The 27,263-nt window shown below is 33.5% G+C and overlaps 1 protein-coding gene and 1 pseudogene across 4 annotated transcripts in view; one reads left to right on the top strand and one right to left on the bottom strand.

Annotated features, from left to right (window-relative positions):
• MAGI2 (membrane associated guanylate kinase, WW and PDZ domain containing 2) overlaps positions 1–27,263 on the top strand; it is a 1,221,159-nt gene that overhangs the window by 162,198 nt on the left and 1,031,698 nt on the right. The gene's annotated exons all lie outside the window — the stretch shown is intronic.
• On the bottom strand, positions 25,987–26,107 carry LOC118610970 (annotated as a pseudogene).

The raw sequence follows: 27,263 nt of genomic DNA, 5'->3' as shown, positions 1-27,263 counted from the left end.
GAGTTAATTCTGTGATTTCACTAACTCACAGCCAACTTTTTTTTGATTTGTCTCTGTACACCTGGCCCTTTTTGTCAACATATCCATACTCTTCCTTCTTGTGTACTTCTAGCATACACCACTTCCAAAAACATGCATGAGACAGCTACTTTAGATTGGATATTAACATTTTAGCCATAAGCAACTCATACCTTAGAAAGACCTGTGAAGAAGCTGAATACTATGAAAGTAAAATGGCCCTATTGCTTTTCATGTTTAGAGCATAGCTTTGTTTGTGTGTGTATCTACGTGTATCTGTGTCTATGTAAGAGTTCATCATGTGTGGGACTTCTCAAAACAGTCTAATACTTTACTATATTCTCACTTGTCTTTTTAAACAAAAAATAATCAAAGTATAATTTTTTATTGGAATTTTGCTTCCAGGGAACATGATGCAGAATGGAAAATAGTTCTGAATATATGGCAATTGAAGTAAAATAATCTTCTCAATCTTAAAAGAAACATTTTTTTTTTTCCGAAATGGATATGCACAAGAAATGAAAATAATTGGAACTTAAAACCAGCTGCAGTGCTAATACTCTTAATTACCAAAGTAAGGAAAAAGGCATATTAACTACAAAAGAAGACAGTTCAACAAAACTGAGACCATGAGTAATGTATACAGAAAAAAATAAAGGCTATGGCTTTAGGGTAGACGAAATTCTTTTTATTTCTATAATATCCATGTACCATAACAGTGGGCTTAGATAACTAAAAGCATTTATCCACAGATAAAACATATTAGTAGTAGAAACCATAAAGTATATTTAAAGTTATCTTAATTAAAGATAATTATAACAATTTTCTAGAAGTTGAAATAAGGTGATATTTAACATTCTCACTAATTTGTTGATTGGGGAAAGGTATGATCAAAGAGAAGAATATGCCTGCCACCTAAGTTCATGCCTCTAAACAATCTAAAAGAAATGTTTAATTAAACTACAAATTTCTTAAAGATAGTAATATTCAGGATAGTAGCTATTATGATTTTATAAAAAGGAAATAATTTCAAATTAGAAAAAAGTGATGACTCCTGATTCTATATGGTTATTTTTTTGTGTTCTGTTTTGCTTTTGAACAGTAATGTTCTTTGATGCTAGAACAATCGATTCTCTATCCTGTTCATTCCATCCTTGTACTCACATAACTGGAATGCATAACGCATACAGAATGGTAAGAAGATAAGCAACTAAGTCATCAATGACTGAACATAATTCCTCAAGAATAAAAACAAAAACAATTTCAAATTATGAAGATTGATATTGACTCAGTTCTTTGTATATTTCCAAAATCAAAGACATAATTGTATAATACAAAACATATTAGGTAGCCTATAGTAGTTTACTTTTTTAAAGAAGGCGTAGAAATGTAACAAACAGATTAAGATATGCCAACCCAATATCTTCTCACTAGAAGAGAGCTGTGAGTACATACATAAAAAGAGACGTAGAGAATTCAACAAGACTACTGAAGATAACAGACATAAATAAAAATAGGAAAAATAGAGCTGTGAGGAAAAACTCAAAGAAAATGCAATTGTAAGAGAGTAAACAGAGACAATTTAATAATGCCCTTCAAGTATATTAGAGGCTATTCAGTAGAGCTGGTGACCAGCTGTTCCTAATCTTCCTTGAAATCATAAGTTGAAGGGGGTCAAAATTGTAATTTAACAGATTTAGATCAAGGAAGAGATGGGGACAGCAGAGAAGGAACACGAGGATGATCCCAAGGAAAGCCTCAAGTGCTACAGCACCTAGAAATGTATGCTTGCATCAATTTTTTTGCTCATAAAGGTAAAGCCACCTATACAAACCAATTATTTTTCCTGTTATTATTTATTATCTGCCTTTTAAAAAGATTAAATCTAAGTAAAACCAAAACTTACCAGATGAATACAAACATTACTTTAGAAACACAGCTTCAAATTGTGAGTCAATAGGCATAGTAATTACATGGGTTGTAGAGTTAGTCATTCCTAGATCTGAACCCCACCTCCACCACTTTCTACCTGAGTGGCCATGGACCTAATTCCTCTAATTGTTAGCTTACTCATATGTAAAACAGGTTTATTGCAACATATTAAAGTTGGACATTGTGCAGATAAATGAGATAATGTACTTATAGTGCTCGATATATAGAAAACACAATAAATGTAATAATGAATAGTAGGAGTACTATCAAACAGTATAAGAGTGAATGTGGTACATTGTACTCTATTGTCTCGTGTCTCAGTAACATCAAAAAATGTACTTGTTAAACAATAGATATCATTAAACTAAAACAGGAAAACTGTATTTCAAAATTTGTGCAAGGTAGTTATTTTGACTAGTACTTTGCCTAACTTCATACTCATTTACTTCTTAAATATATTTGAATACTTAAAATAAATGATGTGAAATTGTTCAAAAAATATTTAGCACTTAAAGTCTAAGTTTGATGTGATTGATATGTTATGGAGAGGTGGCACGAGACCTGGGCACAAGAGAGCAGGTCCCACAAGAAAGGCCAGATCAGGACAGTAGACTGAAAAGCAAGCGAGTAGAAGAAGATCAGGAGGGCAAGGAGATGAGAAGGCACATGAAGTGGTCAAAGAATCAGGCAAACAGTCCGAGACTAAAAGATAACAGGGGTGGGATAAAACAAAAAACTGAATCAGAGAACCTTGTAGCAAATCCTGGAACATAGGAAATACATTGGACAAGCTTTAGCTGCTTCATTCTGCTCTCACTCTGGTGACAGCAGAGCTTAGGTGACCCAGGTTTGGGACTGCTGCCATTGATGAAATTAAAGTCTGTTGATTGGGTGGAGTATAGGAAAAGCAGACAGTTCTCTGGCAAAAGCACTTCTGACATAAAATGATAATGAGTTTCTCAGCCCTTTGGGATTGGTTGCTTATGGTTTTGATATATGAAATGTTGATGTGTTACTTTTAACTTATTAAAAGTACCTTATTTTAACTTGTGGCTTGTAAATGGTTCTTTCACAGTAACTAGTTAAATCATGAAGCTCATCTTTATAAATAATTTACTATAGAAATAATAAGTGATTTCTATTTCTAATTTCTATTTCTAAGGAGGGGGTTATCTACTCAGCTTTGGTAATCAGCTTGACACAGGAAGCTTCATCATTTATCAGTCTGCTGAACTGTATGTGTCATTCAATCATTATGAAGATATTAATGTGACAGGACTTCCTTTTTCTGACAGATACAGAAAAACATTTGGTATTTTTTCTATATTTATAATGCAATTCATACTTGAAAGCAACTGTACATTGTATTTTTGTCATTGATATAATGTAGCCCCAAGGGGACATTTATATAAATAAACCACGTGGATTATTTCTGAATACACCATATTCAAATTAGAGGTGATCTGCTTTGAGGGATACATGAGGATGAATTAACTTAATTCAAATTTGTTTGTAAATTCAGCAATTATTTTTAATTAATTAGCATCTCGCCATGAAATACCCATGAGGATTCAAAGAACCAATTTCATTTTGAATTCAATGAATTGGAATGACTCACAGAAAAGAGATAGTTTTCTCTGGGCTTTGAAGTACAAGCTTATATTAGTGGAAGAGTAGTAAAGCGGAGGGATGCTGATGGTATATAAGAACAAATGACTCAATCTTTATTTCTAATACAGACTATTGTATAGGGTTTACATCTCCAATTGGTCTATTTCTATCCACTGTTCAAATCATTTTTTACCTGGTTGATTTACAAGGCAGCTATGGTACTCATGGCTTGTGGAAATGACCTACACATTATGGGAGAAATAATCCACGTGGTTTCTGGACCACTGTATCCTTGCATTGCACATTTATTGTAAGCTTTGAAACTTGCATTTAACATATCCACTTAACCATATCTACTTACATATTCCAAATAACTCTCTAATTTACAATCTCACGAAATAAAATTACCTCCTTTCCCCATCTTCAAATCTCCTTCTTTTTAGTAGTCTATATCTCAGCATATGGTACTAATATATTGCCTTAATCATCTAGTCACATACCAGTGTGTGGTGTTCTGCTAAGTTTTGGCCATTTGCTTCCTTGAAAGTGGAAATCTTATTTGTTCATTTTCTGAGTAAAATATTCCAATGTCCCCCTTTCCTTAGAGAATAAATTTTCATTAGGCAGGTTATATAAGAGCCTGATGATCTCTCATCTCCGCCTTTCTTTCTACCCTCATAAACCTCCACATCCTCCTGTCTTTCACTCCAAACAAACCAAACTTTCACTTCATTGTCTGCACCTTTATAAATTCTTTTTCTTCCTCCAAGAAGGCAGTTTCTCATTCTACCCCTACTCCCACTCTACTCATTCTTCAAGACTTGACCTGGGGCCTCCTCCTCTATGAAGTTTTCACCTTCTTCCTGCCAGTCCAGAGAAGTGCAATGCCTTCAGGCCCTGGACCCCCAGGAATACACCTCTAGCTGAACAAGTTGGGTTTATTACTCCTTGTAGCAAGGGATAACACTCATTTGTCAAGGGAAAGGTGGGGTATTTCAGGAAGAAAGTGTTAAAAAGAACCTCTTATAGGCATTTCCCTTTGGTTGGGTGATGTGAGAGAGAGTCTGAAAAAGCATAGTTTTTCTCTAGATATTGTCAGAAAGTAGGAGAAATTCTATGACTGGGTATCTCATTAAATTTTACCAATAGAGAGTGAAGACTAGATTGAGGATAAAACTTCAAATGAGAGAAAAGCAGCATTCATTCACTTTAGTCAAGATTAAAGGAAGTTCATCATTTTATGGGAGTACAGTGACCTCATTTTTGTCTGTGCTTAGATAAACTATGAAGTGGCCTTTTCTTGGTCTCACTTTATCATACTATTAGACTGAAATTATCTAGAGTTTATATTATATAGAATTATTTATGTTCAGTAGGAAAAAAACAGGATTTTCTTGTGAGTGCCAGGCCAGTTCTTGAGAAAGAGCTGTTTTTTTTTTTTTTGTTTTTTCTTCCTCTTTCTCAGAAGTTACACATTCCATTCTTCCACAGCTCTTTTCGGTGTCCTTACTAAATCAATTATCACATCACATGTTAAGCAAACCAGTGCCTGGCATATTATACTCAGTAAAGTTTTGATAAATAAATGAAAAGATGAGTTGCTGAAACCATCAATCAATGTCTTTTATGATATGACACCTCCTTTCCAGTCTTTATTAAAAAACCGTTAAACCTAAGACTTTGAAGAAATAGAAATAGAAAATATCACCATGGTCCACTATTAGAAATACAATTTAAAAGGTGAGGGTGAGTTTAATAATTATCAATTGTAATTTTGCTGAATGCATTCTATTCTATGGGACTCATCACTCATTAATACTATTTTTAAGAGTATATATATATGTGTATATATATATATATACACATATATATATACTCTTAAAAGATAATAATGGGAGTAATCAATTATGATCTCCCATTGGAGGAATAAAGTATAAATTTTAAGGGAAAGGGGTTATGCCTATGTAATATTTCTAAATTATTTATCCAAAACAGTTTAGCCCTCTCAAATAACATTTAAGAGAGACTCAGTGAATAGTAACTAGATGATCTCAGTGATGAGAGATATTTCATTTGTGCTGATTCCAGTTCTTCAAATTACCAGTGAATTGTTCCAATTGAACACCTCAATACAATATGGGATGTTAAGTTAAAACTAGAGTTTTGATGAAAAGTTTAATAGGACATGATTTATTCTTTCTTTCAATTTCCTAGCATATAGGCCCTGCCAGGATATTAGTTTATGAATGAATTTCATTGAAGAAAAGACACAGAGAATAGAATGGGAAAATCCCAGGAAAGAAAGAAGATGCCATTGGAAGATAAAGAAACAGAAGCATAAGGAGTGTGAATTCTGACTGAAAGAAAAAAATTATGAGAGAAAAATATATTTGATGAAGGCAATGGACTATAACAAACTTTTTAAACCATTTTTTTCTGGCTTTATTGAAATATAATAGACAATTAGTTGTTTACATTTGCATTTACATTAGTTGTACCATTCAATGCGTTTTTTTTTTCAATTATATTTGGCATACAGTAATATATCAGCTTCAGTTGTACAACATAGTGATCAGAGATCCACATAACTCACAAAGTGATCATCCCACTATACCTAGTACCTCTCTTCCCCCTTACGTATTTATTAAAACATATGAACCATCTTCTCCATGTTATACTCTACATCTCCAAGTCTATTCTACAACTATCCATTGTATCTCTAAATTCATTTGCGTTGTTTTTGCTGACATACAACCCTCTTCCCATCTAGTAGCCCTCAAAATATTCTGTGTATCTTTGCATTTATTTCCATTTCAACTGTTGTTGTTGTTGTTTATTTTGTCCTTTGGATTCCACATGTACATGAAATCATGCGATATCTATCTTTATATGACGTATTTCATTCAGCACAATACCTTCTAAATTCATCAAGACAGTATCTTTTTCCATTCCCTTCTTTTTAGTCTGTGTGTAGCTTTTAATTGGAAGTGAGTCTTCTGTAGGCAGCATATGTAGACGTCTTGTTTTCTTATCCATTCAACAAATCTATCTTTTGATTGGAGAACTTAATTTTTTTCCATCTGAGGTACTTGTTGATAGGAATGTTGTTATTAGCATTCTTTCTTCATGTTTTTGACACTTTTTTTTTTCTAAAGAAGTTCCTCCAATATTTCCTGTAATACTGCCTTGGTGTTCATAAATTTGTTTAGCTTATTTTTGTCTGGGAAGTTCTTTATCTGTCCTTCCACTCTAAATGATAGCATTGCTGGATAAAGTATTCTTGGTTGTAGATCCTGGGTTTTCATCACATTGAATATTTTGTGCCAACCCTTCTGTCCTGCAAAGTTTCTTTTGAGAAATCAGCTGCCAGTCTTATGGGTGCTCCCTTATAGGTAACTAACTGCTTTTCTCCCGCTGCTTTTAAGATTCTCTCTTTGTATTTAACCTTTGGGTTTTTAATTATGATGTGTCTTGGTTTGGGCCTCTTTGGCTTCATCTTTCTTGGAACTCTCTGAGCTTCCTGGGGTTGTATTTCTGTTTCTTTCACCAAATAAAGGAAGTTTTCCATCATTATTTCTTCAAATAGCTCCTCAACTTCTTGTTTTCCTTCAGGTTCCCTTATGACATGAATATTTATACAGTAGTGTCCCATAGGTTCCTTAAATTATTATTATAATCTTGGCTTCTTATTTCTTGCCATTCTAATTGTCTTTGGCTTCCCCATCCTCTATATTGGTGGTCTGATCCTCTTCTTTATCCACTCTGTTGATTCCCTCTAATATATTCTTCATCTCAGATGATGTGTTTTTCATTTCTAACTGGATCTCTTTTATAATTTTCATTTCCATTTTTATGTTTTTTATCTCTTTGTTAAAGTTCTCACTGAATTCATCTACTCTTCTCCTAAGTTCATTGAGCATCTTTATAACCAGTGTTTTGAACTATGCATTTGTTAGATTGTTTGACTCCCTTATTCCTGGACCTCTATTCTGTTCTTTCGTATGATTTCTGCTTCTTTTTCTTCCCATTTTGGCTGTATCTGTTTCTACGTACTAAGCAAAGCCCTTAAGTCTCCCAGTCTTATTGCCATGGCTTCGTGTAGTAGGTGTCCAGTGGCACATTCCTGAGAGGGATTTAGCTACAGGCCAAGTTTAGATACAGCCTGTGCCCCTCTGGGGCTATACCTGTTAAGATTCAGCAAGCAATCTACAAATGCTGTGCTCAAGTAACCACATCAGAAACCAAGGCCAAGCTGCCACTTATGTAAGTCTTGGCACTGCTCAGCAAGAAGCACATGATGCACTGAGGACACACCTAGATGTGGCTTGGGTGGGGCCACGAGTTGGGGAAGGAGGATTTTCAGGGAATCCTCTGGGCTGAGTGACCTCTGTTTTCCAGTTTGATGAAGTCTCAGCTATGGCAGTGCAGAGTTCACACACTGGGAGACAGGAGGGCTCAACGGGGGAACAGAAGCACACCAGCACTTCATCCAGGGAGAGAGCTTCATCTTCGGCCCTCATTTCAACAACTCAGCATCCCTGGTGCTCCCCCCACCCTTGTGCAGCCAACTGGGTGCTGGTGCTTAGAGCTTGCAGGTCCATCCCAAAGTCTGCTCGAGGACATGGCCTCTTTAAGAGACACCTGCTGCTGCCGCTGCCGCAGCCTCTGCCCCAATCAGCTGCTCGAGACTGGGCAACCTCATGTCTTCGCCCCCTCCTACCTTCTACTGTTGTAGATTGATTAATTATTTCTCTCCCTAGTTGTATACTTCTGTTCATCTAGATCCCAGGCGACTTTCCTTGCTGTTTGCTCTGTGTTTTTGTCACAACTTTGATTTGGTCGCAAGAGGGATGAACAAAGCCTCTATCATCTATGCCATTTTTTCCCATCTTGACAAAAATAATTTTTAAAATAACTTAAGATAATCTTAACAAAAATAGTAGAAAGGTAAAAGAATAAAGCCCAAGAGATGAGCAATACTTTTATTAAAAAGAACAGAAAAAATAAGAAGCAGTAATTGAAAGTTTAAAATAAGAAAATAAAATGTGAATATGTTAAGCCAGTATCTTACCAATTAAATCTAATGAAATGCTTAGATTTATAATTCTTTTTATAAAATTTAGATGAAAATCCTGATTTCCAGAAAACCTATTAACTTCAATGTGCCTGGAAATATAAGCACATTAACCTATTAATCAAATTACACTGGTATTAAGTAACAAATAAAAATATAGTTAATACCCCCCAAAATATACAGGTTTTAGATTTCAGAATTATTACAGAGCTTCAGGTTTAGCTGTAAACTTTCATTTTCCACAGTATTTTCCAGAAATCTATCCTAAGAAAATAGAAACTCAATCAAAGACATGTGTATAAAGATATTTCATATAATGTTATTGTGAAAAATTAGAACGTGCCAAAAATCCAACAGCAAAGAAGCACTTAAATACATTATGACATATTCAAGGATAGACTATAATTCAAATGATTAAAATCATGTATATAAAGATTATTTAGTGTCATGGTAAAATGTTCATGTTAAGTAAAGCGACTAGTATATTCTAATATAAAAAGTGGAGGAGCCTAACGTAGAATATTCTTGCAAGAACTGACTTTAGAGTTCATCTAGTTTGATACTTTTGTTTTATAGACTTGGGACATGATGTCCAAAGATATTAAATGTCTTGCCTGACATAATGTGGCTCTTTGGGTGCACTGAGACTGTGGGTCAGGTTTCCTAACTCTGGTCACACTGCTCTGTGCTACTTCCTCCAAACAGTATATGATTATACTTGAATTATTTTTCATAGAACTGGCCCTAAACACAATTAGTGAGTAAGCAAAGATTGTTTTCAGTTTGAACCCTTTGGCTACCTTACTCTGATTCTCTACTGGAGTCTGACAGATTTACTGCTAATGGATACATCCTTTCCCACATCTCTTAATATCTTCTAAAATGACTGTGGGTAGGAAATAAACTAATCATTTATAGTTTATTAGCTTGTTAATATGTTAATTCTCCCACATAATGTCCTAGTCTGATCGGGCAGCTATAACAGAATACTATAGACTAGATAGCTTCTAAACAAACTTTATTTCTCACAGTTTTGAAGTCTGGGAAGTCCAAAATCAAGGTGTTAGCAGATTTAGAGTCTGATGAAAACCCACTTCATGGATCATAGATAGCCATCTTCTTGCTGTATCGTTACATGGTCGGAAGAGATGAGGGCACTTTTTGCATCTCTTTTATGGAGGTGCCAAACCCATTCATGACAGCTCCATGACCTAATCACTTTCCAAAGACTCCATCTCCTAGCACCATCACATTGGGAGGGTTAGGATTTCAGCATATGAATTTAGGGGAGGGGAGGTACATTCAGTCTATAGCAGATAACATACTGCCTAATTATACAGTTAAATTATTATTTAAGATAGTTGTTAATGGCAGAAGTTTCAAATGACACAAAATAATTAAAAAAATATTTCTAAGAAAGCTTTTTGTATGTAATTTATTTTAGTGACTCACTACATGCAAAGCTAAACTTTTTCTAAAATAAGCACTATATGCGACAGCATATGCCCAAATGCAGCAAACCTAGAGCCTCCTGCACAGACACTGAAGATGTGATTGGACTTTCCCATTTCCCAAAGTAAATCAAAATGCACCTTTCATTCTTTCAACAACTTTTTATCAAGTACGAGTTATGTACCTAGTACTGCTGAGAACCTGAAATAGGGCAGTGAACAAAATGGACAAAGTCTCACTTAAAAGTGTTTTAGTAATTATAACAAGACTTGGAATATTTTTCAAATAAAATTTTCTAAATTGAGGAGGTTTTGAGAGAAGTCAAATCAACAACTGCACAGAGGCATATTTAAAAATTTAGGTACCTATCTCTGAAACTGCAGCACAGAATCTGATTCTTAGTCAATTATATTAAACACTGATTCATGTGAATCACCCTCTTGATAATAGAAATTTGCATTTTAGATATAATTTTCATTATACTTCTGTGCTCATTATTGTAAACTCTGGGAGAGTTATGGTATCAGAAAGGGTTCTCATTTTTTTTTTCAGGATCATCAGTTGAAACCAATTTAAAAATGTGTGTAACTCAGTTTTTCCCCCTTCTATGTTGACCCCTTGTAGGCTTTGGAGAAAAATAGTGGAGCCAAATGCTATACTCTACTGTTCACTGCTAATTACTTTCTTCTGTTATTTTCTTGGAACCATGCAACGGCTTTATAGATAACTCAGGGGAAATAGATGAGTAAGACAAAAAAGTCTTTGGCTTTCAAGATATATGAGATATAATGTAGGAAACAGGCTGCAGAGACATTTCTGAAGAAAACTGTGGATAAGCAAAACAAACAATAAATGACTTTTCTGTGCTTTACTTTTCCTGTGTTTACTTGTCTAGGATTCAAGTTTTACGTATAGTTAAAAATATAATACTAAACTCCCTACAAAGCCTTGGCTCAGATCTGGACCAAAGCTGACAAGAAGTACTAATAACTCATTTTAGTTCTTCTTAAACAATGTGGACTAATAAAACTAGCATTTACTGTGTAAGCTTTAAACAGAGGTCTGTTTACTCATGTGAAGTAGACAAAGAAGGAAACAGTGGCATTCTTCCTCTTAAAATCCTCAGTGCCAATGAAAGGTCCTCCAAGGATCTGGAGTTCTTCCCGTATGCTTAATCTGGAATGGCCTGAATAGGATAAGAATGTATCCTCTCAGACTTTGGTGTGGCCACCTAACAGTCCCTAACTACCTCTATTGTCTTTTAAAAAGCCAGAAAATCAATCAGTTCACAAGGCATCACCTGAAGAAACAACTACAAAAAACCATAACAATGTGGTTTGCAATATGCTAGACTTCTGCTGCATTTAATCCATTTTCATTTGTTGCAAGTAGGTGCTTGTGTCATATGGCCAGTTTCACACAAGACAGGGCCAAGAGAATATTTATTTTTAGCTTTATCTCTTAAAAATAGCACAGAAAATACCCTTTTGCATATTTCACAATTAACAGTTATTGATAAATGCAGGGTAACTTTTGTGTTATTAAAATGGTACTTATAGTACATAAACATACTTGACACTGATTCTTTTTTCTTATTTCTTAAAACAAGATAATCCCAGAGGTATTTTTTTTAATACCACTACAAAAAGGCTACAACTTGCATAGATTTATCACATTAAGCAGATTCTTGTTGACGACAGTGGTGCCAATGACCTTATAATATAGTTGTATCATATGGAGTGAAACAGCCTTCTGTGACCAGATAAATAATTTTAGAAGAAAAGAAAATATGGTAGGAAGTGTAAGGAGTGAGAAGGAAAATTATCATTCAGCCTGTAGAGCTTCGTGTTTCTTTTTTAAAAGAACACACTTTTAATCATTTGGATTTGATTTTTTTCTATTAAAAACCAAAAGAGATCAAAACCTTTTTACTAATGTACTAGTAATCTGGAAGCTAGTGATTGAGAGCTATAGTTTAGATTTGGTGTACAATTCAATGTTTATTCTAACCAAAAATAAAAAGACACACGTAAAAGAGAGAAGTAAATAGATAATATGTCCATATTTCATCACTAAAGCAAAAATATCCTGTGCTGAAAAAATGGCTAAGAAATAAAGAAAATAAAGAGTATATTATAACAAAATTTTGAATATTATTAACTACATAGCAAATTGCTTTCTTAGCTTGCTTCATGTGTGATCTGATTTATTTCCACCAGCAAAAAGAATTAGATCTTTGTATTTTTATTGCATTATTACATGTCCCTTCCATGAAATATAGTGAGAGTAGAACAACACACTACATGAAGAAAAGAAATCACATTGCGGTGGGTGTGTTATTCTTCATCCTCAAATAAGTCATGAAAAATTGACTACTTTGTATGCATTCATTTTTTAAGTTTATGACCAATTTAACTTTTTTGAGGTTTTGTCCATAGCAGCTTAGTGATAATAGTCAGCAATTTATGGCTGCGTGAAAATACACTCATACTATTTATTGCTCCCTTTTTTTGGTAGTGCCAGCTTGCGTTTGAACCCTGAAATTGGATACTTAACCTACTGATTAAATGTTGACTATTTATGTGCAAAAATAAATATTTCTCTAAATGTTTACCTCAATAGAATTTTATTTCCTCACAATTCTTTAGAGACTGAAAAACATTCCTAAAATTGTTTAAGACAAAAGCAAGATAAACATTACAAAAGAATTAGCTAGTGGTCAAATGTAAATTAAATATGTATTATTTAATTTTTTTCCACGTAATTCCAAAGCAGGATTATCATAAATGTTCAGTACAGCATAGCTATTTTATTCAAATATTCTTTTAAAAAGTGTCTGTTATTATATCTATTTTAAAACAAATGGAATTTCACTGTAATACTGTTAGCTGAAAGTGGATTTGATTTCAGGTGAATTCTGTTTGTGGCTGTATCCATGGGTCTTTGGTAACTGAAATGGAAGGAAGGCAGGGAGGAAAGAAGGGAAGGAAGAAAGAAGAGAGGAAATAGGAAAGGAAAGGAAACGAAACTCAGTTATCAAAGTAGCTCAATCTATTTCCTTTCAGTATTTATTTTTATTTTAAAGTTCATTTTCATTCCAAAGCTTTAGCTTTCAGCAATTTTCATGATGAGTCAATTTTCATACTATTTGTTATGGGTTTTATAATTTGTCAGTGATTATTATATAAGGGTGAGATTATATAGTCTAGAAAATGAAATTATATAACTGTTACATCATTTCCTGTGATGGTGCCTGAACATTCTCTTTAAAAGCTATGATAGTTTTGGTCCCTATCCGCCACTCTATGATGGAAGTACTGACGATGATATGATTTGAGTCTGTGGCTATCATGATGGTGTAATCATTGCAGAATCTGTCCCTTTAGATTATTTCAATAAATTTTGCCTGTTTTGTCGCAAATATATTTTTTTATTTTTTACCTGAGTCAATGTAAATTTTAAATGTTAAATTTATAATCTTAGTCCAACATGAATTTCTACTTTTATTTCAATTTTTCTTTTGATTGATAAACATCATTTCAGTGGCCTAATGCCTGAAAACAAAACAGGCTATGATTCAGAATAACAGCTATGCTAGAATAAAAGTGGTTATGGAAATCTCACCCCTCAGGTGACATTCTGTACAAAGAGCGGCCAAGTAACTCAAATTCTGTTGGGATATAATTATCTCATAATAACTATTTTCCTGTCAGCACTGCATCACAATCAGGCCATAAAATGTTTTTCTGTGTCTCAGGAAAGAAGATAGAGTAAGCAATTTGGAATATTACAAAATAGACTCAATAGAGCAGTTTAATTTGCATGGATCATCCTCTAAATATCTCATTGACCAAAGAGAGTTCTTAGTTACTTTAGTCCAGAGAGCAGTATAATTTTTATATGCACACACTTGCATAAATTGAGATTAAAAAGTTTCTTAAAATATAATAAAAGCAAAAGAGCTATTAAAACACTAACTACTGTAAAGATATACTTTTACAACTTTTAAGATGTTTTATTCTACTGTATTTAGCACATAATGAACAGATATTTTATCAGCAAAGATATACAAAATAAGATTAGAACAACCCTGTAATTATATTTGTGCAAATGTTTTAAAGGATTACATTATAATTAAAGTATGTGGTAGTAATTTTATTATGCTATTTGTAATATGCAAACAAAATTTATACAATAGTCAAGTGAACTTGAGTTAAATCAAGCACATTCTACAATTCCAATAACTATTTTAGAAGCCTGCAAAGTTCCAAACATAATTTTTGTTCGTGAAGCAAACGTTTGTGAGTTCTTATAGTACATTGTGTCCCTGGGGACATAAAGATCAATGACTTTGCTTTTTCCCTTAAGGAGCTTATGGTGCAGTGTCAAATACTGGTACTATATTATTATGCATCAAAAGAGACAGATACATGCACAAGGGTTAGAAAAGCCCAGAGGAGGAGCCCATAAGCTAGTATGGGGATTAGATAATTTCTTGAAAGAGATTGATACTTAAGGCTTAGGTTTAAAGGATGGGTAACAATTGTCCAAATGTGGAAAAGGATTTTCAAGAAGTAAATGAAGAGTTGGACAAACGTGAAAGAAGATACGTAATTTTTTAATGTCAGCTTTATTAAGGTATAATTTATGTACAGTAAAGTCCTTTCCTTTTAAGTGTTCAGTTCTATGAATTTAGACAGATGTTTATAGTCATGTAATTACAACTACAATCAAAATATAGAACATTTCCATCACCCCATATATTTCTCTTGGCTCCTTTGTAGTCAATTCCTTACCCCTACCTCAGTCCTGGTAACCACTGCCTCTATAATTTTGCTTTTTCCAGAATGTCATATAAATGGGATAATACAGTATATAGATTTTGAATGTCTTTTTTTTCATTTACTATAATGCATTTGAGAGTCATCTATGTTGTTGCATGTATCTGTAGTTCATTCTTTTTATGACTGCATAGTATTGCATTGTGTGCATTTACCCTGCTTGTTAATTTATACTTTAGTTGATGGTCACTTGGGTTGTTTCTAGTTTTGGGAGATTATGAATAGACTATAAACATTCATGTACAGGCTTTTGCGTTCATAAATGTTGTTTTTATTTCTCTTGGATAAATATCTAGGAGAGGTATTACTGGATCATATGTGGAATATTTTGATACATTCCCAATTTGTCATTACTATAGCAAGATAATAGAAAGGAAGAAAGAGTGGGTGAACACCAGATTGGTCAGTACTTTTATTTTATGCTAAGAAAGATTGTATTCCCTACACAATGGGGAGATTTTATGCAGTGATTTTTTTTTTTGAATGTTTATATTTCCCTTTCATCTGAGGTACCAGAGTAAAGCTTGAACTGGTTGGAGGAGGCATTGGGGTAGAGACGAGGCTGGAGTCAATAAGAATATTTCAGGATTCTATCATTAATCCAGAATCCTATAGAATTACCTATGCCTGACAGTTTTCTATTAGAAAATAAAAATTTGGAGCATACTCATGACTTCCAATGTCATAATCCAAAGATACTGTGCAGTTAGGAAAACATGCTTACTGATAAAAGTTGCTGAGGAATTACACAGCTCAGTCTCTAATCATGGTCTGAGCTAACTAGATTTCACTGGGAAGAAGAGACTTCACCATGACCAGCTAAGCAGGTACTTTCTTAAAACTGCCGAGCACTGGCACTGAGGACCAGCAACTCTTTTAATCCTTCTAAGAACCATATGAGGTAGATGTCATTATCATCTGTGTTTAAATAGGCAAACTGTATGCATACTAGAGCTACCACCACTTTTTACTATGATAATCATATTATTATGATAACCTATGAAAAGTTACTTAACCTCTGTGAACTCAAATACTCTGTCTATAAAATGGAGATCATGATATCTACCTCATAAAAATTTTAGCAGGATTGAATGAAACAACATATTCACTGTCCCTAGAGTATTGCTGGTGGTCAGCAAATGTTTTCTGCTTAGAGTTGTCCTATACTTTTTTCTAGATATATACAATAAAATGTTAACTGCTAATTTGGAAATTAAGCTTGAATATATTAAAAAATCAAAGAAAAAATCAAACAGTCAAATAAATTTCAAAGATCGCTAATGAAATTGCAACTTAAAAAATCTATTTAAAAATAACCAGTGAGAACCAGGTTCCTTATCTTGTTTTGATGAAGATTGCATGAGATAATATATATGAAACATGTAGAGCACAGATATATATTCTCCCTTATTTATGGTTTCCTTTCTCATGGAAAGAATTGTAGCAAAATATTTCCCATTATAGTACCATAGATAATTGGACTAGAATGTTTACTCTGACAAATAAAATCTTTAGTAAAGACAAGTTTGGAATATTTTAAGGACTACCATTTATTAAGAAGAATGATCTTGTTTTATGCTTGACCCAAAACTAGAGTGGACTATTAAATAGATATTGAAGGAAACAATTTGGGGTGAAAGATAAAATGGACATAATCATTAGAGTTTTCCAGTGGAAGAGACTGGTTTTTATTATGCAGAATCATTTGTCAGGAATGATTTGAAATAAATTATCTCATTACAAGAAGAGGTTAAACAGGATGTCCTAATAAAATCTCCTGTAATATAATCTATCATCCTTGGCCTTTCCAACTGCATGACTCAGTGATTCTCTATTTTTACTTCTTCAGAGTTTATAAATACTTTAATATAATATTACTTCATTTGTAAACTATTCTGACCTTTTAAATATTATTGCTTTCATATTTCTTGTTAAATTCTGGGTTTAAAATAATGCTGGCACAGGCTACCAAAATATTTTTAGATGACTAAATAGTTCATTAAACTCTCATACAGTTTTTAAAGATTTGAGTTCCTTCATGCCATTATGTACCTTGCCGTTCAATATGAAGTGGCAAAAGAAATGTCTTTTCCTACGGATATTAACTTATTTGATAAGCTTGTTCCCAAGAGAACTATTTATAAAACAAGACTTCCCCTTTTTCACATTGCTCTTGGTAGCTTTAATTCATTTACAGGATCATATTACTTGCTCATAAAGAGTAGGTGAGCCATTTTAAATATCATAGTTGCCCTTATTCTCATTAATAGAACTTTAGCATAGATACTGTTTTTAATTTCGAACACTGGGGAAAAAATGTACCTGATATAGAATCCTTAGTGTTTATTTCTCACATACTACCAGATGTATCTTTTCTGTTCAAATAATTCTTGATCAACATTCTTTGTATTTCCACTGCTAATACCCAATCCAGACCTTTGTCATCCCATGCCTAGAATCTTGCCCTTCTCTTGCCTACTCTGATTAATTCTAACTGCAACGGAATTATATATTTGTAAGATACTATGCATTAAATTTTCAATTGTTCATCATTACTCCTAGAGAAAAAAAAATAAGTAAAACCATATGATTAATATTTAATTGAAACTTTCCACAGTATAATTTTTGCTTGCCTAAACAATTTGCTTTTTGGTACTAGCTTTTGGCTTTTTCCATGCCAAGCTCACCCGTCACAACCTATTTGCTTTCCTGTCTCTATATTCTACTTATATAAATTCCCCCAAATAGTTTCTTCTTCACACAGAAGAGTATCATAAAATCGACTACAAGTTAACTTTAGACAGTCATCAATCTAGTTTTCCCAGCCTGGTGTTACCATGGGACTTGACATAGTGCAGCCGTCTACTTCAAACTTTGTGCCTGTAAGCAAGGGCCAGTCCTGGGAAGGGACGGAGGGACTGCTGTTTACATAACTGCGTATCTGGACCTACATGTGCAGTGTTTCTTTCTCCTTTTTTTTTTTTTTTCTTTTTTCTGTCAAAGCATATGGGGCAGAGATCCAGTGCAAAGCAAATGAAGGATGACATGACATGCATGATGTGGTTCAGGATCCATCTAATCCAGCAAATTAACAATTCAGCCCTTGAAGCAGGAGTAGCTCTATGAAGTGGGTACTGAGATCTCCCCTGAGAAGTAACCTGGAGAGTGGCCTGCTCAGACGTGTTGTATAAGTGTTAGATGTACAGCATAAGGACTACATGTACTGTGAAACTGTAATATTATTTTTATATTGTATACAGTGTGTATATGTGTGTTTGCAGGTCAAGAGGCTTCATTTATGAATTTTTTAATATAAACATGAATTTCAGGAGAACTGATCTCAAAGAGTTGCTATCTCCTTTCTATGTAGAACACGTTTTCAATTTCAGAATAATATTATATATTTAATGACCTTACTTAATCATGAAGGATCTTTAAATATTTTTCTTCATCTCTTGCATAAGAGTTGCTTTTTTTTTCTTCTGTTTTCTTATTTTATTTCCTTAGAACAATTGCTGCATTGCAGTAAGGGGATAGTAAATTTTACAGATTGTTTATGTAAAGAACTTTAAGAGTCTATGATTTAAGCTACAGTATGAGTTTCTCTTGTTATTTTTTTACCCTGCCATCATCAATATAAGCTTTATCATCAAAACTATGCATTGCAGCTCATTACCAATTTTACTCAAGAAACTATTAAACAACATTGTCATTTAGTTCCTTCTTCAAGTTGCCCTTGAGGTAAATAGACAATATTCAGCACAATCTTACAGCTGTGTATTATCCTCCACAAACACCTTGCTGTCTTTGATTTTCTGCTACACACTTGTCCCATAGCAGCGCTGTATTAAGTGCCATAGCACAGGGCTTGGCAGATGGCAGGTGCTTCATAAAAGACACAAATGTTATCTCTTCCCAGACATAGGTGGTACATCATTATTAACAATCCACATTTCTTATACAGAGTAATGCATAGAAATTATTGTCTAATTAAAAAATAATAGTAAATCCAATTATATTCTATGGGAAGTTATAGAAATTATTCTTCATTAAAAAGCATCAGTTTTATAATTTAGACATATACTATGGCTGGCTGTATTTTTAATGCTTGGATCTGTAAGAATAAGGGGAAAAAAATTACTTTTGTTCACTTCACTCCCTCAGCACTGCCCCCTGCCCCAAGAAACCCAACAAGCCAAAGAAAAATTATAAAATTAATTTCAGTTTCTTAGAATTTATATCTAGTAAGGGAAATAATGCTTAAAAAACTTGATTTTTTAATTAAAGGTAATAAGGTAATAGCTAAGACATGTTAAGAAGCTTAAGAAGATCAAAAACTTCCAGTTATTTTCTTTTAATTTTTGGTGAACACAACTCCATAGTCTTGCTAAGCTATCAAGTGGATCTACCAAGTCTAAATTTCTAAAATCTGCATGTCTTAAAAAGTACTGATATAAATTTAATTAATTATAAGTGATTCGATCATATCTAATATTTATTTTTGTCATCTCCTTAAAATCTAAAAACAGTAATTTCACATGACTCCAGGCTATGAGGAAATGTTTCTACCAGCAAATGCACAAATGCTTTTCCTCTCAGGTCTCTTCACCGCCCACCAGGCCTCACTGATCCCTGGGAGTATTCAGCTCCTGATAACCTCAAGTCCCCGCCTTTTGTTCTTCCACTCAGTCAAAATTTAGCTCCCTCAACTGAGCCTTCTTTCTCAGGTGACTCTTGAAGAAAAACAATATCTACGGTGAAATAATTCACACTACTAGGTGAATGTTTATTAATTTCTTAACATGACCAAAACTTTTCAGGCAATTTAATGAGAAAGTGCTTGTTAATGCACACAAATTTCAACTTGGTAAAATTTCAAATAATTTAATAGCATGAAGTGACCTCTCTAAGCAGTGTGGTGGAAGTTGTTTGGGGTTATCTGGGCTTATTTGGACTGCCTTGAGCTTCAGCTCTGGGAACAGCTCTTTCATTATTCTCACTGATTATAGCTTCTCTCCTCATTTCACTTATCAATAAAGAGGTTCTCTAAAGACTAAATGTTTTATTCTACAGCATTAACCATGAGTTCAGCATCAAGGATGCTGTGTTTCTCTCTCTCTCTCTCTCTCTCTCTCTCTCTCTCTCTCTCTCTGTGTGTGTGTGTGTGTGTGTGTGTGTGTGTGTGTGTGTGTTTGATTTGGGGAGGACAGGAGAGGTCATGGTTATATGTCACGGTCATTTGAGAGTTGGGTGACGGTAGATGGAGAGCTGACTTCATTGTAAGATCAGTTTTAAATACAATGTTCCTTCCTCATGTGTAATGTCTCACATTCATTGACTAAGTCTGTGCATGAGGCAGTCAACTTTCAGTGTGTGAGAAGAGCCACACTCTGCTTGACTAAAGTAGAGATTTATGAAAGAGATGCACCTACCTCCCTGATCTCCTGCTTAGCTCTTCACCACCACATAGGGGATGGGGTAGGAAAAGACAAAAATGCGGGTTCACAAACAGGTGCTGTGAATATGCTGGTTTGGCTTTTGGGTTTAATTTCTGGCAAATGGAGCACCATCAAACTCTCCTTTCTGCCGTTAGCATTGGGAAGCCTAAAGAAAGGAGAATACAGAAGTAGATGAAAGGAGATGCTTTTGGTAATTCAAGCACTGATGCTTCTTTGTTTAACACCTTTTGAGTGTTGTGGAGAAGGCAAAAAATAGTCTTGTGTGACATTTATTAACCCCAAATCTCTGTTAATATCATCAGTCTTATATAAAAAAAAGTATGGACTTTAAAAAATATAAATTTATGGACCAAATATTTTTAGAGTTAGAATCCCTGTGGTTAAAATTCCAAGATTTCTAGTATTCGAATAGCCTATATAGAGTGGCAGTATTATGATTCTCATATACTGTGCACAAGGAAAAATGTAAAATTATCTTGAATTAAGTTCTGCCTGTGTGAAGGCACGGAAATATAAAATATTCTAAAAATGAACACTAACAGCTTAAGACTGTGTCTTATTCATTTGTCATTCTTTTTCCCTGAGGCATCTTAAAAGGTAAACGCATATCTTTTCTTTTTATAACCAAGTTTTAAATTTACAATGAAGAAAGAATACTGACAAAATAGAGAATGCAAGCAATCAAGGACATAGGGGCCACTTTGTAACAATTCGTGGTTTTACCTGAAAGTGACTTCCTTATCTATTTAAAAAGTCTAAATTTTGTGATGTGAAAGGAAAGCTGAATGCCAATATAATGTTTTCAGAGGCTAATGGGATCATTTAATTTACCACTTGGCAGAACCAGGTCCATTAAATTATTACATCATTTTACATTCGTTTTCCCTTGTTTCCTGTAAGACAAAACCTACCATTATTTAGTTTTGTTTATGCTCTTTTTTAAAAAAGAAATATGGTAAATTCTAATCTTTAAGAAAACAGCATTAACCATCTATACTTTTTATCAGGAAATTTTGCTTTAACAAGCTTAATAATAATAAATATTACACACATTATATCAGGCACTGTTCTAAATATTATAAAATATTAATTAATTTTATATATGTATTTGTAATCATATTTTTAGAATTAGTATTTCAAAAGAGAATGCTATTAGCAATGTCTTTTGTTTCATGTGATAAGTTCCTTTACCTACAATTCTGCACAGATACAGACTTCATTCTCCTTTATCAAAAATATCGAAAAAAATACTGGGGAAATATCTAGAAAATACAAGTAGTTACCAAACTCAGGGATATTACATATGCTAAATGGAATAGCATAAGTAAAGGCCCTCATAAGTTATACTTATGCATGTGCTTAAAATTTAATATCACGTACTGTCAGTCTCATCAATTTATAAACACTTGCACTTTACATAAAATATTATGTCGAACAGTCTTTATATTGACAAGCATCATGCAAGAAAAGTTGTTCATAAAATGCAATATATATACGCCTTACTGTTAAATTGTACACCTGAAATTTACTGCATTTCATTAACCAATGTCACCATAGAAAAATAAAATAAACATAAATTTAAAAGATTTTTAAAAATTAAATTAAGTGGACAAGTATTTAGGAATTTCTGCCAAGAAAGGTTTCCACATAGGGCCTCATCAAAATCAATAAAACCCAGGTATGGTGGGAAAACATTACCAGAGCCTTCTTTAAGCCTCTGAAAGAGTGGAGGAGGAGTGAAAAAAAACTTGTAGTATATGGCTTATAAAATACTTTTATGCAAACCAATTCATTTCAGTATTATTTTTCCTATTTTACCAATGGGGACTCTAATGTGCATTTAGATTAAAAACGTGACCAGAGTCAAATGGCTGAAAGTCAAATGCAGGTTCTTATTACAAGTTTTTCTTATTATTACAAGATCAATGTTCTTATTCTAAGTCTAACATTCATAAATATTAAATGTTTGTTGTGTCTATTCTACTTTTTAGTTGATGATAGAATTGGTGGGGATGGGATATGTCTTTTTGGCCCTTACTGTCTACTGTGGCTTGTGTCTTATGAACACTGTATTAAAAAAGATAATAGAAAAAAAAAAGCAAAGCTGTTCAGTAAACTGAATATTTTGAATCCAAATATTTCACAGGATAGTATCCTGAAGCACAGAGTGAAAAAATAGAGTTGCTTTTTGTACTCATTAACATTTATTATAATGGTGGGAAGGGAAATATGTGGAGCACTCACTATGTGTATGACATAATACTAACCATTTTATGTGTATAACTTTTGTAAATACTCACAAATTCTACAGAGAAGGTCTTTTAATTATTTTTGTTTTTACAGAGAAACTGAGGTTTAGATTAAATAACTAATATAGGTTACATAGCTAGAGAGGGGCAGATTTAGTCTCCAAACTGAAGACATGAGTCTCCAAAGCCTTCAGGCTTATTTTCAACATAGTGTGCATACAGGCACCAAATGTTTGTTGAGCCCCTTCTCTGGCTAAGTGCTATACTTGGTGCTAGGAATACAGTCACCAGTTAAAGATATTGCCATAGGATCTTTACAGTATAATGTCTAAAAAATTATAAGAAAGTCGTGTAAAAAATATCATGAAATCCCAGAGGAATGAGTGTATATCTGGCTCACGGTTTGTATTAAAGCTTAGTGATCACTTTTGGAAACTTCTGCAGTATGGTCCCCACTTCCGTCCCATACATTTTAGTGCAGCGTTCTTTTGCTTACGTTGGTTGAGGATTGTAGTTGTAGTCTCTGTCAAAAGTTATGAACCTTTTTAGTGGTGAGACCAAAACAAGACAATTTTTTTTTCAAATCAGAAGCCTAATATTCATGCATGTTGTTCATAGCAAACCTGCTGAAAACCATAATTAAACCGTCATTTTCACACAATAAAATTTATCCTATTAGGAGAGGAAATAACCACTAGAATAATAAATAATAATAACTGCCCGTAATTGCCTGTCTATCATATGCCATGCACTGTTCCATGAGCTTTGCATACAAAATTTTGTTTAATTCTCAGTATATCCTGTGATAAATGGCATTATTACATTCATTTTGGAGAGTAAATTGAGGCATAAAGAGGATAATTTCCTCAAGGTAGCATAGCTAGTTAAAGTGGAGACTGATTCAAACAAAGATCTAGGTGACCTCCTAAGCAATGTACTAGTCTAATGATTAAGAGTTAATTCTGGTTTTCATTTCAGTGCTCCTGCTTCTTTACTTTGAACCATGGACAAGATACTTAACTTAGCTGTGCCTCAGTTTCCTCACCGATAAAATGAGAATGATAGTTACAATACCTTCTTCATAGAATTGGTTACAAGAATTAAATGAGTAGTTACATGTAAAGCTCTTAAAACAGTCTACCACAAAGTAAATGCTCAAAAAATGATAGTGTTTTATTGTTACCAGTCTTTTCTACTAACTGTATATCTACTTAATGATTTCTCTTAAATCATTTAGAACATGAGAAAGAAGAAACTTTGCTGAGGACTGAAATGTATTTTCTGTATAATACTAGAATATTATAGCACAAAAGTAAATTCAATTAATTTTTTTAATCCTGAAGTTGATAATATTTAAAGTAAAAGAAAACTGACCATTTGTACATAATTGGAGAATTAGTAAAAAATATACAACTATGAGTCCTTAGATAATAAAAGAATTAATTGAAACAGAAACAGAATTCTGTATAAACTCAAAAATTTACAAAAGACTCAAGCACAATTTGAGCAATTTATTGTCAGCAAAACATAGACAAAAAATTTAAAGTATTCCATTCTTGCTGTGTAGATAGTACACCAAGGTATTATTTTTCCAAAGCATTTCACAGAATGTTAATATGAAAAAGACACTGTATGAGCAAATAAATTTGGGGAACAGCAAGTTAAACAAACCTGAACTTCTCAGAACATGTAATGTGCAACTGTGTATTAATAATCTCTAAGGGTTAAATGTGTTAGCCAGAATTTTCCAAATTTTTATGCGTACAGATCCTAGTTTTTTCCACTTCTTTTTGAAGCTCTGTTAGTGAGTGGGACATACTTGGAGAATGGTACTCCAAAGAAAGAATGAGATTGAAGGACTATAGAGGAAGACACCCTTATTGTCTGTAACCTTGAAAGCCATCACTTTCATGTTTCTCATATTCACTTAGAACCTTCATAAAGTGTCAAGATTGAGAAAGACAAGTGTTACAGGAACAAATAAAAACTGGCTCCAGGCAAAATGGTGAAGTAAACGAAATCTATTTTTGGATTTTTACCTCTAGTATCATCATATTTTCTTTCTACTACTGAGAATTCACTCAGCTTGTCATCTTTCCTCCCCACACTAAGACACTATTCTGAAACACTTTTCCAGAGGGTGTTTAAACATGTCCAATTATGCCTGCCTCCCACTTTTTTGGCTTCAGATACACCACCTCTGTGTGTCATTTTCTTTTAGACTGAAAGCATTTTAGGCCCTATAACAAAAAGTAAGGAGTGTTTCTTTTGTGGCCCTGCTGGATGATTCTCAAATTACATCTCTTTAGTTATCCTATATTTTGCCTACTATCAACAGCAACACTGGAAAAAAATATATATAATTTCTCAGGAAAAATAGAGTTAAATGAAGCTGTAGAAATAACTCTGCCTTTTGGAATAGAAAGGGCTGGGAGTCAGAGACTTGGTTTTAGTCTTGTCTTTGTTACCAACTGGTTCTTTAATACCTGGTGTTCACAGTGCCTCAGTATTCTTATCAGTCTAATGGGCATACTACTTTCTCAGGACCATGAAGATGTTAAAATGAGATCTATTAAAGGATATGAAAGTGTCTGGAACGGGCGAAAGGCAACATGATATTGTTTCAGCAACTTTATGTTACATATAAGAATACTAGGTTTGGCCTAAAACTTCAAAATGCTCCAGTTAGTATCTGCTTCTAATAGAAAATTATAATAGAAATTGCTCTTAAAGGTCACTAAGTATAAGATAGGACACTAATGCCCCAAAATTTAAACAGGATTTGCTCAAGATAAAGCGAAGACTAGGACCTATGTAAATCTGAACCAGAGATTTTTCTACTATGTTAGGACACTGCTGGAATATACTTGGTTGTCCTGGAATTGAAAGCCACAAATGAGAGAGACTGAAATCAGAATTGGGTCAGGAATCTTAGTCTCCTTTTCTTTCAATCAAGGAACAAGAGTCATGATTCCATAGCTTAAGAAATCAGTGATATATTAAGTCCATTGTTTTGCAAAAAAACTAAGGAATATGGCATGGAAAGCTTGCTGAAAAGTGTTCAATCACCACAGAAAAAGAGAAATTTTCTCTTTTCTTTGCATCTTTTCCAGATGCAGGAATGAATCTAAAATCTTTGCATATCTTGCTTAGCTTCCTCATCTCCTCCAGCTATACTGCTGAAGACCTTTGGTTCTGCCCTGAAGCATATTTGCCCAAAGTTTGCTTGCTTACTTGATTTAATTAATTAATTAAGTAATTAATTATTTAAGGTGAGGCAACCCTTGGTTGACCTCACAGATTGCAAGGACCTCGTCAGTTTACAATTCCTTATTTTTTTTAATTTTTTACACCTACAGCCCCTGTTCTTTTTCTAGGTGGTCTCCCACCCAAGTACTAACCAGGCCCAACACTGCTTAGCTTCCAAGATCAGATGGGATTGGGCTTATTCAGAGTGGCATGGCTGTAGACCCACAGCTTTTAAAAAAGTTTTCTAGACATTATTGCATTCAAAGATTTCACTCCCTGAACAACATTAAAACACTACATTCTACATTAAATATACTTTTGAAGTAAAATAATTTATAAAGAATTTATCTCTGCATAATTCATTTAATACAGAAATTATTTCTGTCATGATGTCTCAATAAACATGAGCTCTTAGGCAATCTCTAGATTTGAATCTCAGACCAATCGTTTACCAGCTCTAGGACTAAGAACAAAGAGAGTAACTTCTTTCTGCCTCAGATACCTCAGCTGAAAATTGAGGACGCTAAATGGATTATGTTAAAAAAATTAGTGTGAACAATAACTGAGCTGATAAAGAGCTTCAAAAAATCTTAAAATTCTAGTAAGTATTATCTTAGCAGAAGGTATACTGATATTCTTTAGTCTGTTTTCTCAATTTTTCATATTGAAGTTTTTCAAAATAAAAAGTTAGAAAGCCCTTCTTTCTAAAATGCAGCTTCTATCATTAATATGATTACTGTTGCTGTGGGAATCAGTACACATACTTGGAAATTCTTGAGAAGTGAAAACAACTAACCTCTATGAAATGTTTCAAATGTAATGAAATTTATATTTAAATTCAAGAATTTATTAAATAATTCATTAACTTTCATAATTAACTAGTTTTGTATTTTCTGGATTTTTAATTAAATATTTATTAATTTGAATTATTTTAGAAAAAATAAACCTGATATTTTTTCCTTTTATTTTCTTACTATTTCCCAGAAAAATAGGTCCCTGAAAAGTTAGTATGCTCTATTCCTGAGGGGAGAAATAATCCTGCACCTACTTTATCTCTCTCTCTTTTTTTTTTTACGGAATAGATATCAAGCAAAGAAAGTAGAATGTCATTAAACTTTTCAGTGCTCTTCCCTATGCCACTGGGATCAATACCTTAATAAAAAGACAGGTACCCTGTCACATTGCCAGGATGAAAAGCAAATGAGAAGTGCGGTAGGAACAACAATGCTTATTGAAGGGCATGTTGTTTTGTATAGCCTCACGTTCTGTATACAAATCACCATAAGAGGTGCAGTGGAGAGATCATCAAAAAAGACAAGGAAGAGAACTTATGTAAATGGCAGGACTGTATGTCAGTCAGGGCACTCATCCTGAAATT

This window comes from Rousettus aegyptiacus, unplaced genomic scaffold (genome assembly GCF_014176215.1).
Source record: "Rousettus aegyptiacus isolate mRouAeg1 unplaced genomic scaffold, mRouAeg1.p scaffold_m13_p_13, whole genome shotgun sequence".
Lineage (NCBI taxonomy): Eukaryota > Metazoa > Chordata > Mammalia > Chiroptera > Pteropodidae > Rousettus > Rousettus aegyptiacus.
The sequence above is the reverse complement of the archived record's forward strand: the minus strand, read 5'-3'. Positions and strand labels throughout refer to the sequence as shown.